The sequence below is a fragment of the Myxocyprinus asiaticus genome, chromosome 21 (assembly GCF_019703515.2).
Source record: "Myxocyprinus asiaticus isolate MX2 ecotype Aquarium Trade chromosome 21, UBuf_Myxa_2, whole genome shotgun sequence".
NCBI classification, from domain to species: domain Eukaryota; kingdom Metazoa; phylum Chordata; class Actinopteri; order Cypriniformes; family Catostomidae; genus Myxocyprinus; species Myxocyprinus asiaticus.
This window is the reverse complement of record NC_059364.1, coordinates 33,434,401-33,450,457: the sequence shown is the minus strand read 5'-3', so window position 1 is coordinate 33,450,457 and position 16,057 is coordinate 33,434,401. Positions and strand designations below refer to the sequence as shown.

The following is a 16,057-nucleotide window of genomic DNA, read 5'->3' as shown; positions in this document are numbered from 1 at the left end:
CACAGTGTACATGTCATTTTAATAAGCGTATTCATTTATTTGTTGTCTATTTTGATCTAGTAGACATTTGGCTGTGGCGCTTTACATTTTACATTGTAGACCCTTTAGCAATCCAGATGCTAAGCATACTTGAGAATCTGTTGTTGTGTTTCTTTTTGTTCAGAGGCGGAGTGCTCCAAGTGCCAAGAACTTGTTTGTGCTGTGCTTGCCCTTGCTTGTCTATCAAAGAAACATATGGCCCCCCATATGTGGAGATGTCAGGAGGCCTTTCAGAGTAATCATCTTCTGCAGCTGGATGAAGATCCCACCTCAGAAAGAAGTGTGCCATCCCTGCTTTTGTCTGATCTATTTAATCTGCCATGCACAAAACAAACCAACGTTTGCCTCTTGCACACAAAGCATGCAACTTAATCATCAGCCAGAGATGAACTAGTCTACAGAACATGTTTAAGAGTGTAAACGCAATAAACGGTAGTTGGTGCAAACAAATCTAAATTGTAATAACCTGAGGGTAAGATATGCAACTGCAGATGAAGTACATGCCATAATGCATCACCTCAAGACCACAAGGGCTTCAGTGTGATAGTAATATAGTCTTATAAACATACTACATGAATTGTACGGCTAGTTTTATTTCCTCTCTCTGGGTTGCTAAGTGCTTAGGTAATATATTGCTTTCATAAGAGCTTGCAAGCTTTCCTTTTCAAAATATGTCTCGATCCTTTGGGCAGTGTGATTAAGAATAAAATACTGGGTGCATTACTTCCAAATAAATTCAAGTAATGACATAAGCAAAAAGGTTTAGCGGTGGAATTTTTTCAGTGAGTTATGGAGCGAGTTCTGACAGAAGGGATGAGCAGCAGAGGCATCCATTACTAGCACACTGTACCCCTGGCACGCTAGCTAATGTATTACCTTTGGATTATTCTAATATCTGTCTGATGTATGTTTGCTAAGCAAAGCAGGAGCCCATGGGTAGGCCCTGAACAACACAACAGCTGCAGGAAGCCTGTCTCTTGAAGGAACCTCACAACTACCATCCTCCCCCCTTCCTGTTGCTGAAGCCAGAGAAAACAAAGTGCGAGGTGGATGTATTGGGCCAGAGGCGGCGGGTCCTTTGGAGCTCCTGGGACTCACTACAGCCAGCAGGCCGAGGAGCTGATAAGTCAACCAGCCATTCGTCAGCCCAAATGAAGGCAGTAAAGTTGACTAGTGAGAATGCGGCTCAGCCTGGGGTTGGCAGACTGTTCCTCAGAGGAGAACCGCTGTGACACTAACCCTGTACAGATGCTCATAAACGCATACTGTATTTGCCCCCCTCTGACGTACGCAGACAAATATTTATTCTTCTTGATTCTTTCAAGGAAGCACAAAAGAAAAATCACACCTCTCTTTTTCTCCCCAGTTCATGCCAAAATAATCAATGCTCTCCCAAGCGGGCTTGGCTGTGCTGAAGCGCAGGAACGCATGCATTCATTGCGCCGGAGCTCGACTAAAGATAATAAGCAAGGAACGATCCTATGTTTTACAGCTATCAAGACTCATCCTATTTGACATGCATCATGGTGTTTATAAAGTCCCAGTAAAACCTCTAGCTATATACTTAACAGGGTGCATTGCAAAACACAACTTCTGAAGGCATTCGGAGAGAGCATATCCAGCCGCGCTCTTATGTGTGTCCCATTTCTTATTCACAGCGCTATTCTCAGTGTTAACACCTGTCAGCTGACTGACTTCTTGTTCCCCATGGCTTATGAAAAAATCATGGCTATGGAGTTGAGAGTCAACAGACCCATCAATATAAATTCACCATGGTCTTCATGGAACATTAGGCGGAATACTGTTTGCTGACAAAGGGCCTCTGCCTCTCCGCTGCTGATATGAACGGCAAAATAGAGGGGGAGGGGACAGAAATGGTTTCTTTGAAGAATATTTTCACTCATGTGCTCTAAATAGGCCATAAAGCATTTATTTCAAGCAGTGCCTTTCACAAGCCCCATATTATGTGTGTGTAACAAATGTAATGTATTTACCCGGTCATAAATCATAACATTTACGCCACAAGTCACTGGAGACACTTTCCCGTGCTTTTCATTTATTTCCTTGAATTATTATTTCCATACAACAAGGGGAAGAGATGTTCGTTTAAGATGAGTGCAACTTAACACAAAAAGTTGACATGATGGATATCATTATGGATAACATATAAAAAACAGACAACTTCCTCCAGCCATGTCAAGCTGGTAATCAAGTTGATAAAACAGCAGCCTGCGCCCAAGCGCGATCGTGACATGACAAAGACCTGCAGTCATGCTCCCGCTGAGTCTTTTGTGAGCCATCGAATGTACTTTACCATAGAGACATGTTGGCATTCCCGCACTGTTTGAGATAATTCAACAAGGCTGTCCATTCCTCCGCATGGAGAACAACCGAGGAATAGGAGGAGACATCGCTCCCATGAGTTTGACGTGTCTTACACTGCTGTTGTTAAACACACGACCCGCTAACGTTTTTGTTTTACATAAGGCCGACTGGCTGTCGGGGTTTCCACTGAAAGTCAATTATCTACACCATTTCTCTCTGACATCATTGTGCTAATACAAGCTGCTCTTGACCTTATGCTCGCGTGTCTGGGGCTGATGAAAGTTAGGCATCGCTTCATGATTGGATTAACTTCAGATGTGGCGAGTGTCTGGGAATATTACAGTGGAGGCTCTGTGATCTGCCCTCCTCTCCTTGTCTTCTTCTCTGTCATCTCTCTCCCCCAAATCCTTATCTCTGGCCCAGGGCATTTTAAGCCCACATTACACACACATACACTCGACCTGAGGAGAGATCTCTCTGGCACTCCCTCGGTAAGCTTCAACACACACAGGCTTGATAATTGACTCAATTAAAAAGGTCCAATTGCCACAGCAAATTGATCCAAGTTATAACATTATCATTAGCACTTCAAGTATGGCAATTATAGGACATTCACAGGCAGAAGCAAAAATAATGGGGAAGGAAAATTAAGTGACTTTGTACAAAAGGACATCCATTTCAGATGCACTGAGTGGTGTAAATAGCTCTGGTGTCAGCAGTATATGAAGATAAAAGAATGAAAGCTTCTTATCACATATGTTAGATACGAGGAAAAGTCCTCTAACAGATAAATGGGTGGGAGACTATTTTCTTTCAACAACCCGGATGCCTGTATGTGGGTAGTTGACATTAAATACTTTTGAGAAGTTGACATGTCCTGTGTTTTGACATTTTAGAATGGACCCTTTTCACATACTGTGATGACGCGTTTCCACCTTATTTAGCATCGTAAATCTAGCAAAATTCTTAATATATATTTTTTTTATTATTATTATTATTTGGAGTAAATTTATAAAATAATACTTTGTTTTATATTACTCTGGAATTAGTTTGCTGTTAGGAGTCAAATGGGAACACAAAAATAATATTTGCTTAGATGTTAACCCTGCTATTGTTTACGTCTGCATTTCAAACCAAGATATGTGAGAAGGGACCATTTTGCATAAACTTTTATTAGATAATATCAATTGAAAACACTGGTACACTTAAAATTAAGTAGTTGCAAAAGGTGATTAGGAGTAAGAACATTTAAACAAAGTGACAGAATCTAAAATATAAACTTTCCCTTTTATATTCATATAAATTTTAATCTAAATGCTAGAGCCACATAGTCACATAGAGTGTACATTTGTAATGGATATTAAAATGTGTGAGGAATCTAAATCTGAATGACCCCATTATACCCTCTTCTTCTAAACAAGTCAGTAATACAACAAGAGAATTAACTTCCATTGCATAGTTGTTACTATCACTGCAAGCAGAAAATACATAGAAACAACATCCTTTTAAAAGCTACTGAGATCTCGGCACTGTTAAATATTCAGGTGAGAAAGTTTTTCTATCAGTAACCATGTTTATACTACATTGTGGGGACCAAATGTCCCCACAAGGATAATAAAACCTGACCCCATGAGGGAAATGGCAAATTAAACATACTAAACAATGTTTTTTTTTTTTTTTTTTTTTTGTATGTTTGTTTTTTTATTTTATTTTATTTTATTTTATGTAAAAATGCAAAAAGGTTTCTGTGAGGGTTAGGTTTAGAGGTAGGGTTAGGGGATAGAAATTATCGTTAGATCTGTATAAAATCCATAAAATGCATGGAAGTCTATGGAGAGTACCCACAATGTTATAAAAACATGGTGTGTGTGTGTGTGTGTGTGTGTGTGTGTGTGTGTGTGTGTGTGTGTGTGTATGTGTGTGTGTGCGTGTGTGTGTGTGTACTGCACATATAGCATTATGGAGGCCTGACTTGCACAGACAGGGAGATGTCAGCAGCGAGTGATATAAGACAGAGCTCCAGCAGCCTTGCACTGCCACATAGAGGAGCAGACAGGCTAGAAAGATGAGCCTTCCTCAAATGTGAAGGCTCTCTCACTAATTGTTTCTGAAAAAATGACATAGTCTTTTTTGCACCTTGCTTCAGGTGTCAGTGCCTTTCACATTAGAGGGCTTGGTGCGATTGCCCTGAAGCAGTTTGTTTGATGTTTTGAGAATTGTCATTGCCACGTGCAAATCCATAGAAATTGAAATCTGAATGTATTTACATGCAAGGTTAATAAAAATAAAAGATGCCTAAGTGATTTGAAAGTCAAACAACTGCACCTGCCACTCAAGTGTAATCTTATGCTGACCAGGTTCGGTTTGTCACAATGGGGAAGAGACACAAAAGTAGGCTTAGAATAAAATAATTGGACCAGCTTATCTCTGAGATAGACAAGGCTTCATTTAGCTTCCTGACACATTTCAAGTGGAATTTATTTGTATTATATGTTTATGTAACTTTTCAAGTGAAGTTTGTAAGGTAGTGATTTTATACGAACAGCACTAAGACTTAAAAGATGACTTTTTCTGTTGTTGTAATGTTAAATAATGTAAGTAACTCCTTTTATAATAAAATTAAAAAATATATATTATTCATTCAGCAGAGTTGGAATTTTTTCCTTATTCATGTTTTATACTTTCATGTGCTCTCTGTTATTAAATCTCTGTCTTAGTAATCACTATATTACAGTGATCTTTCTACAGTGTCTATTCAAGTGGGCAATGGCAAACTGCAGTCTAAATGTGTCATTATGTAGACAACACTGCCACTTGCTGCAAGATAGCAAGTACAGCATTCTCAGCTTTTAAAAAGAATGCCCATGTGTATATTGCATGGATATGGCTTTGGATATAATATATTATGACATTTGATATGACAACAATTTTATAATTAATGATTTTCTGTATTTTCAGATATATATTTCACTATCTACAACTCTTTGTGATTCCGATCCATTTATTTTGCAATGTATGCTCCAAGAGACTGAAATGTTGAGCTTATCTCATGCTGCTGTGTTTCCTTGAAATGTGAATTTGTGTCTATAGCAGCCCTAAATGCAAATAAGAAAAAGTTGCAACTGCTCCTGTGTATTAGAAATATATATTTTTTTAAAACTACAACAATTGTATTTATTTGTCACGTTTGAAGATAGCAAAGGTGAAACCTCCTGAATTATTTTGTTTCATATTAACAGTTTCATGTGTATTTTCCTTTCTTGTTTTGGTAGAAGGATTTTTTTTTTCTTGTATTCCTCACCCGAGCCCCAGGGTTTTTGAGCATATATCAAGGTGATGCTCTGACAGCCAGAGGAAGAGCAAATACAATCAGGGCTGGGATGAGGAATAGAGGCACTTTCCACAGATGGCAACACGCATCCTTTCAGTCTTTAAACAGACAACGAAAGCAGCTGAGGGACTGGGCCCTGTCTGTAGAAAGTGTCGATGAACAGTGGGTACTTGGCAGAAGTAGCAGAAACAATTAACGTCACATAAGCTTCCAGGAGCAATGGGTAAGAGAGGATGCGAGAACATGGTATCTTATTTTCAGCGAGCAGACTTGAAACGCACACTTTATTTACAGGCATCTCTCATTGTCATTACGCGGGGCAGCATGAGCAAGATTTAAACACGGTGATAGTCATGCCCCATATTTCACTGCTGATGACTTATGTGTGGGCAGGGAGATTAGTTTGCATCCGTGCATACCTAATTAACGAATCGACAGAGGAAGTGCGCCTCCTTTGAGAGTGCCTCACCACCCAGTCTCTTATACTGTGAATATCATTGTGCTCTGGTTTTCTAATTGAGAAACACACAAACACAGAGACAAACATGCCATTTGAAATGCCAGTAATGAGATGAAGTAAACAAATTTAACATATGACACACTTACACTTTATTTGAGACTGATAACCAGAACTTCCCTACTCTGTGTGAGAGGCAATGGTCATGTGCATTACTACAAAGACTGACAATTAAAATGCATTTCATTAAGTCTGGCACAATCATGAGCGCAATAATAAAATGAATGTGTGTCTAAACTACATAGGCTAAAACAAGGCAGAGACGCCTTCTCTGGGTTTCATCGAGTAGGACTATTTTGATAAACATTCTGTCATCCACTAGAGAGCAGTATAATATACAGCTTTTCAAACTTTATGATGCCAAGGATCCCCTTGTGAGGGATGCACTTCCTAAAATATAAAGGCAGCTATACTGTATATTTTAATGTATAAAGACCCGTTTATTATACTGTGTGAGGAAATAGTAAACCAAGTAATATGATAAAATATTTGGCTTCTTATTAGGAGAAATTAAATAGTAAATAAAGTTAATTAAATAATTGGCTTGTATATAGTCATTATACTAAAGCTAACAGAAATTATTAAAATATTGTATGAAACATATTATCTGTATGAGAATAGTGCCTTAATAGTGCTTTAAAAGCTAGGTTTGGTGTAATTTGATTGCAAATGTATTTAGTTACTGTAATATAATTACGTTTAAGTATAAAAAGTAGTGTAACACATTACATTTTAATTTCTTGTAATCAGATTATAGTTACTAATTTTCAATTAAGTTAATTTTAAGTACATTATTGGGTTACACTTGTTATATTTTTTAAATAATATTATTTACATGGAATACATTTAAAATATGGATCATATTCATATGTACATCTGTTTGTATTTCTGTGACAGCTGAAGGGCGTGCGACCCCTAACAAGTCAAGAAAAGTGTGGTGCTGAGTGTATGACTTGTAAGAATGTTATTTTAAATTTGTTGAGTGGAAAAACTAAAACTTTTTTGCAAAAAGTATTTAGTAATGTGATTCATTTTTTGATGAAGTAATCATTAATGTAATCTGATTACAATTTTAAATAAGTATTTGTAGTGGATTGCTTTTTTGTACTTACCCAACCTGGCCAATAAAATAGAATAATCATGATTCATTTAATGATTTCTTTAGAAAGCAGAATGAAACTAATAATGTTTATGACTATTTTTTTGTTTATTTTGTTTATGTTTATAGAGGGACCGCCTAGACCACCCCTTCTTTAAAGGGATAGTTCACCCCAAAATAAAAATTCTCTCATCATTTACTCACCCTCATGCCATCCCTTGTGTGTATGACTTTCCTTCTTCTGCTGAACACAAGTGAATATTTTTAGAAGAACATCTCAGCTCTGTACATCCATACAATGCAAGTGAATGGTGACCAGAGCTCCAGAAGCTTCAAAAAGGAGATATTAAGTCAGCATAAAAATAATCAATAAAACTCCAGTGGTTTAATTAATGTCTTCTGATGTGACCCAGTTGGTTTTGGGTGAGAACAGACCAAAATATAACTCCATTTTGACTATACATCTTGACAGCAGTCTCCTTGGTGATCAGGATTTCAAGCTCGATTACACTTCCTACAGCACCATCTAGCGCTCTGCACATTCATCAAGCTCTAGGAAGTGTAATCAAGCTTGAAATCATGATCATGCCTAGGGACTGCAATGGCAAGATGTACAGTGAAAAGGGAGGTTTATTTTGGTCTTTTCTCACTCAAAACCAACTTGATCGCTTCAGAAGACATGGATTAAACCACTGGATCCGAATTAACCAAAATGTTCTTAAGAAAAAATTATGAAAGTTCTTAGGATAAATTATAAGAAGTTCATAAGAACATTCCTAAGTGCAATTCTTGAAAAATTCTTAAGAAGTTCTCAAATATTTTCTTCAGATAAAAAAGACTTTGACATTGTCTGATCAGCTTGCTAACAGAGTTGCCTTGTCTAATAGCCTACAACAAATTCAATACTTCAGCACTGGTAAATTTTAACAATAAATATATCTATTAACCTCTTTTTTTTTTTTTTTTTTAAAAAGTAGCAAGCACCTCGCAATAATTTTTTTTAATGTTAAGTACGTGAGATTTGTTTGTTTAATGACATTAACCGTCAAAGGAGAATTACTTGCTGCTAACCATTTGATAACTTAATTTGACATGGAGGAAAAGAAAAGAAACAAAAACTTCAGTAGACAAGAGCTGGATGTTCTTGTTGAGGAAATTACTGCAAGGAAAAGTTCTCCTTAGGAAGCTTGATAATAATATCACATCGGAAAGTACGAGGCGGGTAAATGGGAAAAGGTGACTGAGGCTCCTTTAGGGATGTAGATGGGGGGTGAAAAAGAATGTTTCAGCTTTCTAATGTTATAATTATTATGTTTCTATGAACTCTAAAGATTGCGGAGAGAGAGCGCTATATTCAGCACATTTGAATTAGCATGATTGGTCACCACATTAAGAAGCTTCAAAACAACATTTATTGTTTGAATTTGGTGATAGCATTTACATGGTTTACAAGCTGAAAATAAAAATATAATTAAACACAAAACAGTCAAAAGTGTTTTTTGGTCTAAAATAACATTTCTACATAAACAGCCCATTGCGACTTCAGACTCAACATGAAAAACCCAGTAAATTCATTAAACGTCTTACCTTTTAGAATTTAAGACAACTGTGAGGTTATCCTAACTTTAAGATTTTATTTACGGCGATTTTTAAGAAAAAAGAAATTCCGAGAATTTGAATGCTTCTTAAGTTTTTTTTCTTAAGTTAGAAATTAAGAAGGAAATGGTAGTTAAGAAGAAATTTCTTCATTTCGTGAATCCGGCCCCTGGAGTTTTATGAATTACTTTTATGCTGACTTTATCTCCTTTTTGGGGGTTTTGGAGTTCTGGTCAGGTCACCACTACACATAGATATGAGATATTCTTTTAAAAATATTTGTTTGTGTTCAGCAGAACAAAGTAAGTCATACACATCTGGGATGGCATGAGGTTGAGTAAATGATGAAAGAATTTTCATTTTTGGGTGAACTATCCCTTTAACAAACACTTCCGGGACCAGCCTACACTATTCACTTTTTATCACATTGTTCATTCATTTTGGGTCTTTAACCAGATTTTTTTATCCCATTACAAAGTAACAAATGCAGTGTTTTTTCAAAGCGTTTACTTCACACAATAACTATAAAGCCTTAAGCAATATGTTGTTGAGTATGTGCATGTGTTTGGATGTCTATGTTGACACAGTATTGTCCACATAAGCTATTACACAGTTGTAGATTGATTGCGTATCATAGGTTGTGTGGTTAAGCAAAGCCCTAATCCTGGGATATCTACAGAGATTAATACTCTTTTATTTTAAAAAGTGTTAGTTAAGAACAAAATTAATAATAATTATTAGGGGGTTTTATTTACTTATTTATTTTTATAAAAAGGTTTTGATGTGATTTTACCAAAAAAAAAATATATATATATATATATCTGTGGCAGTAAATGGAATATAAAAAGAGATGGGAAGAGCACTTTTTTAACCAGCCATGCATTCTGCGATTGGAAATCTGTAATGGAAATTAATTTAAACATCCTGGAAGCATCTTGAAATGTCTTAAAATCACAGCTCTTGCAAATGACATGTAATTCTCTGCACTCCCCTGAAAACCTTTGTCACAATTCTTTCTATAACATGTTTTTTATTTTGTGTATTGAATAAAAATACTTTAAAACATTGCTAAAATCAATACCTTGCAAACAGCAGGTCCTTTTTTATCTTAGGAAGCCAGACAAACAAACTATAGACTTTCCCGCTCAACATCTAGAAATAAAACCTCACTTGCACACATCACGATTTCATTTGTTTCTGTTGTTTCTGTTTATTAATTCTGGCTCCTGAGATTAAGATGTTTTATATTGTTATCTTCTTTGCATTAACAGGTAGGTTAATATCTGCTTGCATTACAACAAATAATGTTAAGATGGGCCAGTCTCTTGTTAAATATATGTGACTTTTAAACACAAATGCATATTGAAATACATTGATTGATAAAAGCAGAGTTTTCTTTTCTTTTTTGGCCTGATGGTAACCCTGCTTCTTATCGATTTAAGTTTTTAGAAGTTTTAAGGACACCTTTTTATAGTCCACCTAGCTTGTTTAATGTTTGGTTGTTGAGTTTTATATTGAGGATTTAGTAGCAAGTAAATGCCATCCTTCCAAAATATTGAATTATACAGCAAATACAACGTTTGCCATGCAAAATGCCATATGACTAATGTCTATTCACTTTATGCGTAGGCAGGGCCAGCCAGTCCTACGAGCAATAACGTGTCTGACGGGGCCCCGCGAGCACGTGCAAAGCATATGAGCAAGTCATAGATTTTAAAATGTTGCTGACTTTTAATTTGAAACTCTCTGCAGTCCAATGGTTTCCAGAGTGCTTACATGCTGGATAACATGCGACAAGTGTTATTTTTGTCACAAAGTATACATTTTGCACATATACATACACAGCGAAATTCTTTCTTTTGCATATCCCAGCTAAACTGGGGTCAGAGTGCAGGATCAGCTATGATATGGCACCCCTGGAGCAGATAAGGTCAAGGGCCTTGCTCAAGGGCCCAACAGTGGCATCTTGGTGTTGCTGGGGATTGAACCCCCAATCTTCTGGTCAGTAACCCAAAGCCTTAACCACTGAGCCACCACTTTATAAATTATGCATTATACGTTGCTGTAGTTACTTTATTTTCCCTGATGTTTTAACTTTTATTAACTTTGTACACATTCGGGCCAATTTTTTGTTTTAATTGATTTTGTTGCTCTAAGGAGGGGGGCCTGGGTAAAGATACTGACTACCACACCTGGCGTCACAAGTTCAATTCCAGGGTGTGCTGAGTGACTCCAGTCAGGCTTCCTAAGCAACCAATTGGCCCTGTTGGTAGGGAGGGTGGAGTCATATTGGGTTAACCTCCTCATGGTTGCTATAATGTGGTTCTTGCTTTTGGTGGGGCACGTGGTGAGTTGTGCGTGGATGCCACGGAAAATAGCGTGAAGCCTCCACATGCTCTAGGTCTCCGTGGTAACACACTCAACAAGCCACACGATAAGATGTGTGGATTGACAGTCTCAGACACAGAGGCAACTGACATTCATCCTCCACCACCCGGATTGAGGTGAGTCACTACACCACCACAAGGACTTAGAGCAAATTGGAAATTGGGCATTCCAAATTGGGGAGAAAAGTGGAGGAAAAAAAAGAGTCATAAAGGAGATGATCCTCTGCTTCAGTATATAGTGAATAACTCTCTGAGGGGGCACCTGGTGCTAACCAAACTATGACTGGTATGTATAAACACCACTGAACTGGTAAGCAAAAGTTGCTGGTTCAATCCCCACAGCCACCACCATTGTGTCCTTGAGCAAGGCACTTAACTCCAGGTTGCTCCAGGGGGATTGTCCCTGTAATAAGGGCACTGTAAGTCACTTTGGATAAGAGTGTCTGCCAAATGCATAAGTGTAAATGTAAAATACAATATGCAAATCATAATGTAAAAAGAAGTTAATAACAGTTGGTCCAAGAGTCTGAAACCACAAGTGAAAACACTTCTATTTAGAATTTTTTTCTAACAAATTATATTATCTGCATACAAATTTCAGTGAAATGTTTAATTTTAAGTTATTTACACAAATTTCTGAATTCCGTAGTATTTGGAATGTCCCCTTTTAATGACATCATGAACTCAAGCATACAAGAACTCAAAAACATAACATGTCTGATCCATGTTATGCCATTTGAAAAAGTTTCGAAGAGCATAATAGTGCAAAATATTATATATTAATATAAAAAGATTTCAAATGTGGTATCAAGTTCTTTGATGGTCTTGAATGACTTGTTGTTTCATGTTCAGACACTAGAGATCAGCATATTCTCAAGTCTAATATATAAACAGATGAGGAAATACTAAACCTTTGGCCTTTGCTTTTCTCACCTGTTTATTTCTGTTAAGACAACTATAGAGGATTCCAAGAACTTAATGATGGTGGCATTTGAGCAAGCTCAGTTTATGGCTAATCTAATGAAACTGATCCAAGCCAATAAAACTATTGAAATAGGTGTGTGGAAGGAATTCAATACATGAAAATGATGTTTACATTTCACTGCTTTCTTATTAAATATACATTTAGCTTGGGTTTGTCTGTCTTAGGTATGTGCACAGGATACAACACCTTAAATATGGCTCTAGTAATACCTGAGAATGTGTGGTGGCCTATGAAATGAATGAGGAATATGTGAAAATAGCCAAGCCCTTTTTGACAGAGGTATGTCAAAACAAAACATAATGCCACATATTTGTAACATTATTTTATACATTTTAACTAAGTTTAGTAGCTGATGGGTTTTAATTCACAGATGAAAGCTGCTGCTTTTATTAGGACATGTCACCACCTCTCCATATATACACCTACACATGTCACATTTTCAATATTGATTACTGCCTGCCACTGCAAGAACATCAGTCATCAGTATAAAGCCCAACTTCCCTGTAGTGAGGGAATGGAGAAATGCAGAAATGTCCATCAGACTCTGCAATGTGCTGATAGAGACAGATGTGGATTTCCATTTGGATGCTGATATCTGCACAATTAACCTTGTAAATCCAAAGAGCACAGTACTTTGTCATCAGCTTTCTTTTCTTTTTTTCATAGTTTGTAATAGCTATGGCACAGAAATAGCACCATATCAAAATGCAGACTTCACATGTCTGAGAAATGCACAGTAACCACAGGGAAGTTTTGTTGTACATGAAGAATTTACTTCGCAAAGTCCTTTTATTTTAGGCTGGAGTGGAGAATAAAATTGATATCCACATTAAACCTGTAGTTGAAACCTTGGGTAAAGATGAATTTTTATTGTAATCCATTATTTGAAATTTTTTAAAGTGGAGCTAAAGAAATAAAACTTTGCTCTGTCTTCACAGACGAACTCTTAACCACTGGTGAGGCTGAAACCTATGACTTTGTGTTCATTGACGCTGACAAAAAGAATTATGATACATACTTTGAAAAGTCTCTTCAGCTTGATCAAAAAGGTGGCATAGTAGCTGTCGATAATGTAAGTAAGATGTTCACCCTGTTTAGTTTGCTTTGAAAGCCTGCTTGTAAATACATACTCAATGGATATTCAATAAAATATTAGTAGACCTACATTAGGCTACTATTGTGCTTAAGGTTATCTGATAAATTGGAAATTGTCACAGCCCAGTACAGAAAACTATTTAGAGGAATAATCCGTGTTCAATACAAGTTAAGCTCAATCGATCATTTGTGGCATAATGTTGATTACCACACAAATTTATTTTGACTTGTCCCTCCTTTTCTCTTTAAAAAAAAATACATTTAAATACATTTTGTGTTACAGTGTGGAACCTACAATGGAAGGGAATGGGGCCAATTTCTGGAGGGTTTAAAGGCAGAAATGTGAAGCTTATAATTTTATAAAAGCACTTTCATTAATACTTCTGTTAAAATTCATGTATTATTCGAGCTGTAAAGTTGTTTAAATCATCATTTTTACAGTCTTTTTAGGGTTTTAGGGTTTGTAGACAGATTGGCCCCATTCACTTCCATTGTAAGTGCCTCCCTTTTGCTTTTTTTTTTTTTTTAAGAAAAGGAGGGGTAAGTCAAAATTAATTTGTGTGGTAATAAAAATTATGCCACAAATGCGGTCGATTGAGCTTAACTTGTATTGGACCTGGAACACTCCTTTAATATCGGGATGAATGAGGCAAAAATATACATATGCGTAACTTTTTCCTCATTTGCTGTCAGTAAGCTGGTTTCTCTGTTCTTTAGGTCCTCTGGGGTGGACGGGTCATCAACCTGGCAGAGGATGACCTCTCCTCACAGACCACAGACAAACTGAACAAGAACATTAAGATGACTGAATTGATCTCAGTATGCTCACTGTTGGAGATGTCCTGACCCTGTCTATCAAAAGATAATCTATATTATACAGTAATAACTGATTTTACATACTAAAAACTGACATTTATCTCATTTTTGCTCTGAATAAAAAATTGCCTAAACTTTACAACTGCAATTTCTGGTGTTCAAAAAAACCTGAAATATTAAATATGGCTTTTGTAACCAAAGATATAGAATTTAATCCATCTTCGTTACAGCAAAAGTGTAAAAGTTGACTGTTAATACCTATTTCTTTCATAAAACTGAAACAAATAATCAGTGTATCATATACCGGTTCCTTTGAGTCTCCGTATGTTGGCGTTATAATTCAATGTTTTGCGGAAGATTGCGACATTACTTCTATAAAGTCATTTTTCTAGTCAGAACATTTACTTTATAAGATTGTATTGAGCATGTATTTACTTGTCGAGTGTCGACTAATGTTTTGTTTCTTTTCTCTCTTTACTCACTTTTATTGATATTCAAAGTCCAATTACAACTTAATTTTGTAATCCACACATTGTATTTGCTTTAAGTAGCCTGTTGTTTAGCCAATAAATGTTCTGTGGCAGATTAGTAATGTCACATGGCCTTTTACACCTTAATATGGATGTTTTTGTATTTCCATACATAAAGTGAAGCAGTACTGCTTTACAGTATTGCGTTGTTGACTGGCGTTTTATGCGTACAGTTTCGTTTGTCTTTAGGTAAAACAAGTGGAAAGTGAAACTTAAGATATTGCTCAATATCTTAAGGGGAGGCACCTCCTTGCAGAACAGAAAGTCTTTCAAAATCTTCCCTTCCCACCAAAACAATCAACTGAGCCCCACTGGCAAAGTCTGTTGATTCGTCCAACTGAATAGAAAATTGCTTACAGGAACGCAATCTATACAGTAGCTGTGACTGAATGTCAGCCGAGTCTTCTTCAATTCTCCTCCTCATGGTGTTATTGGAGAGAGGTATAGCATTCAGTGTATTAGCTGCCTCTTTACCAAGCATAACTTTACACATTTCAACCACCACTGAAGTATGTGTTCTGTGCATTCTCTGAAGTTGTGGCCAGGTTCACCATCCACTTTGTATTGTATTGGATGTATTCCACGGTTTAGGCTATAACATTCTGCCTAACATCTCCTTTTTTGGGTGAACCATCCCTTACCTATATGGATATATAAAGGTGTTTGTATCAGATTTGTTTAAAACTATGTAAATTGCACATTGCACAGTCAAAGAACAGTGAGCATTGCATTAAAGAAATACAGAAAAAGAGAAAAAAGGCAAAAGCATGTAATGTGTGTGTGTGTGTGTGTGTGTGTGTGTGTGTGTATATATATATATATATATATATATATATATATATATATATATATATATAGATAGATAGATAGATAGATAGATAGATAGATAGATACTCTACTTCTGACACGTTTCCCCTTTTCCTCTATGCACAGTGCATTCATAAAGTATTCAGACCCCTTCATTTTTTCACATTTTGTTATGTTGCAGCCTTATGCTAAAGTGCTTTAAAAAAAAAAAAAAAAATCACATCAATCGACATACCCTATAATGACAAAGGAAAAAAATAGATTTTTTTATAACTTTGCAAATTTATTAAAAAGAAAAAAACTGAAATATCACATAGACATAAGTATTCAGACCCTTTGCTATGACACTTGAAATTTAGCTCAGGTGCATCCCATTTATCTGGATCATCTTTGAGATGTTTCTACACTTTGATTGGAATCCACCTATGGCAAATTCAATTGATTGGACATGATTTGGAAAGGCACACACCTGTCTATATAAGGTCTCACAGCTGAAAATGCATATCAGAGCAAAAACCAAGCCATGAGGT

The 16,057-nt window shown here is 36.4% G+C and overlaps 1 pseudogene; it reads left to right on the top strand.

Annotated features, from left to right (window-relative positions):
• Positions 1-14,240, top strand: part of LOC127412036 (catechol O-methyltransferase domain-containing protein 1-like) — a 41,191-nt pseudogene extending 26,951 nt beyond the window's left edge.
• The last annotated feature ends 1,817 nt before the right edge of the window (positions 14,241-16,057 follow it).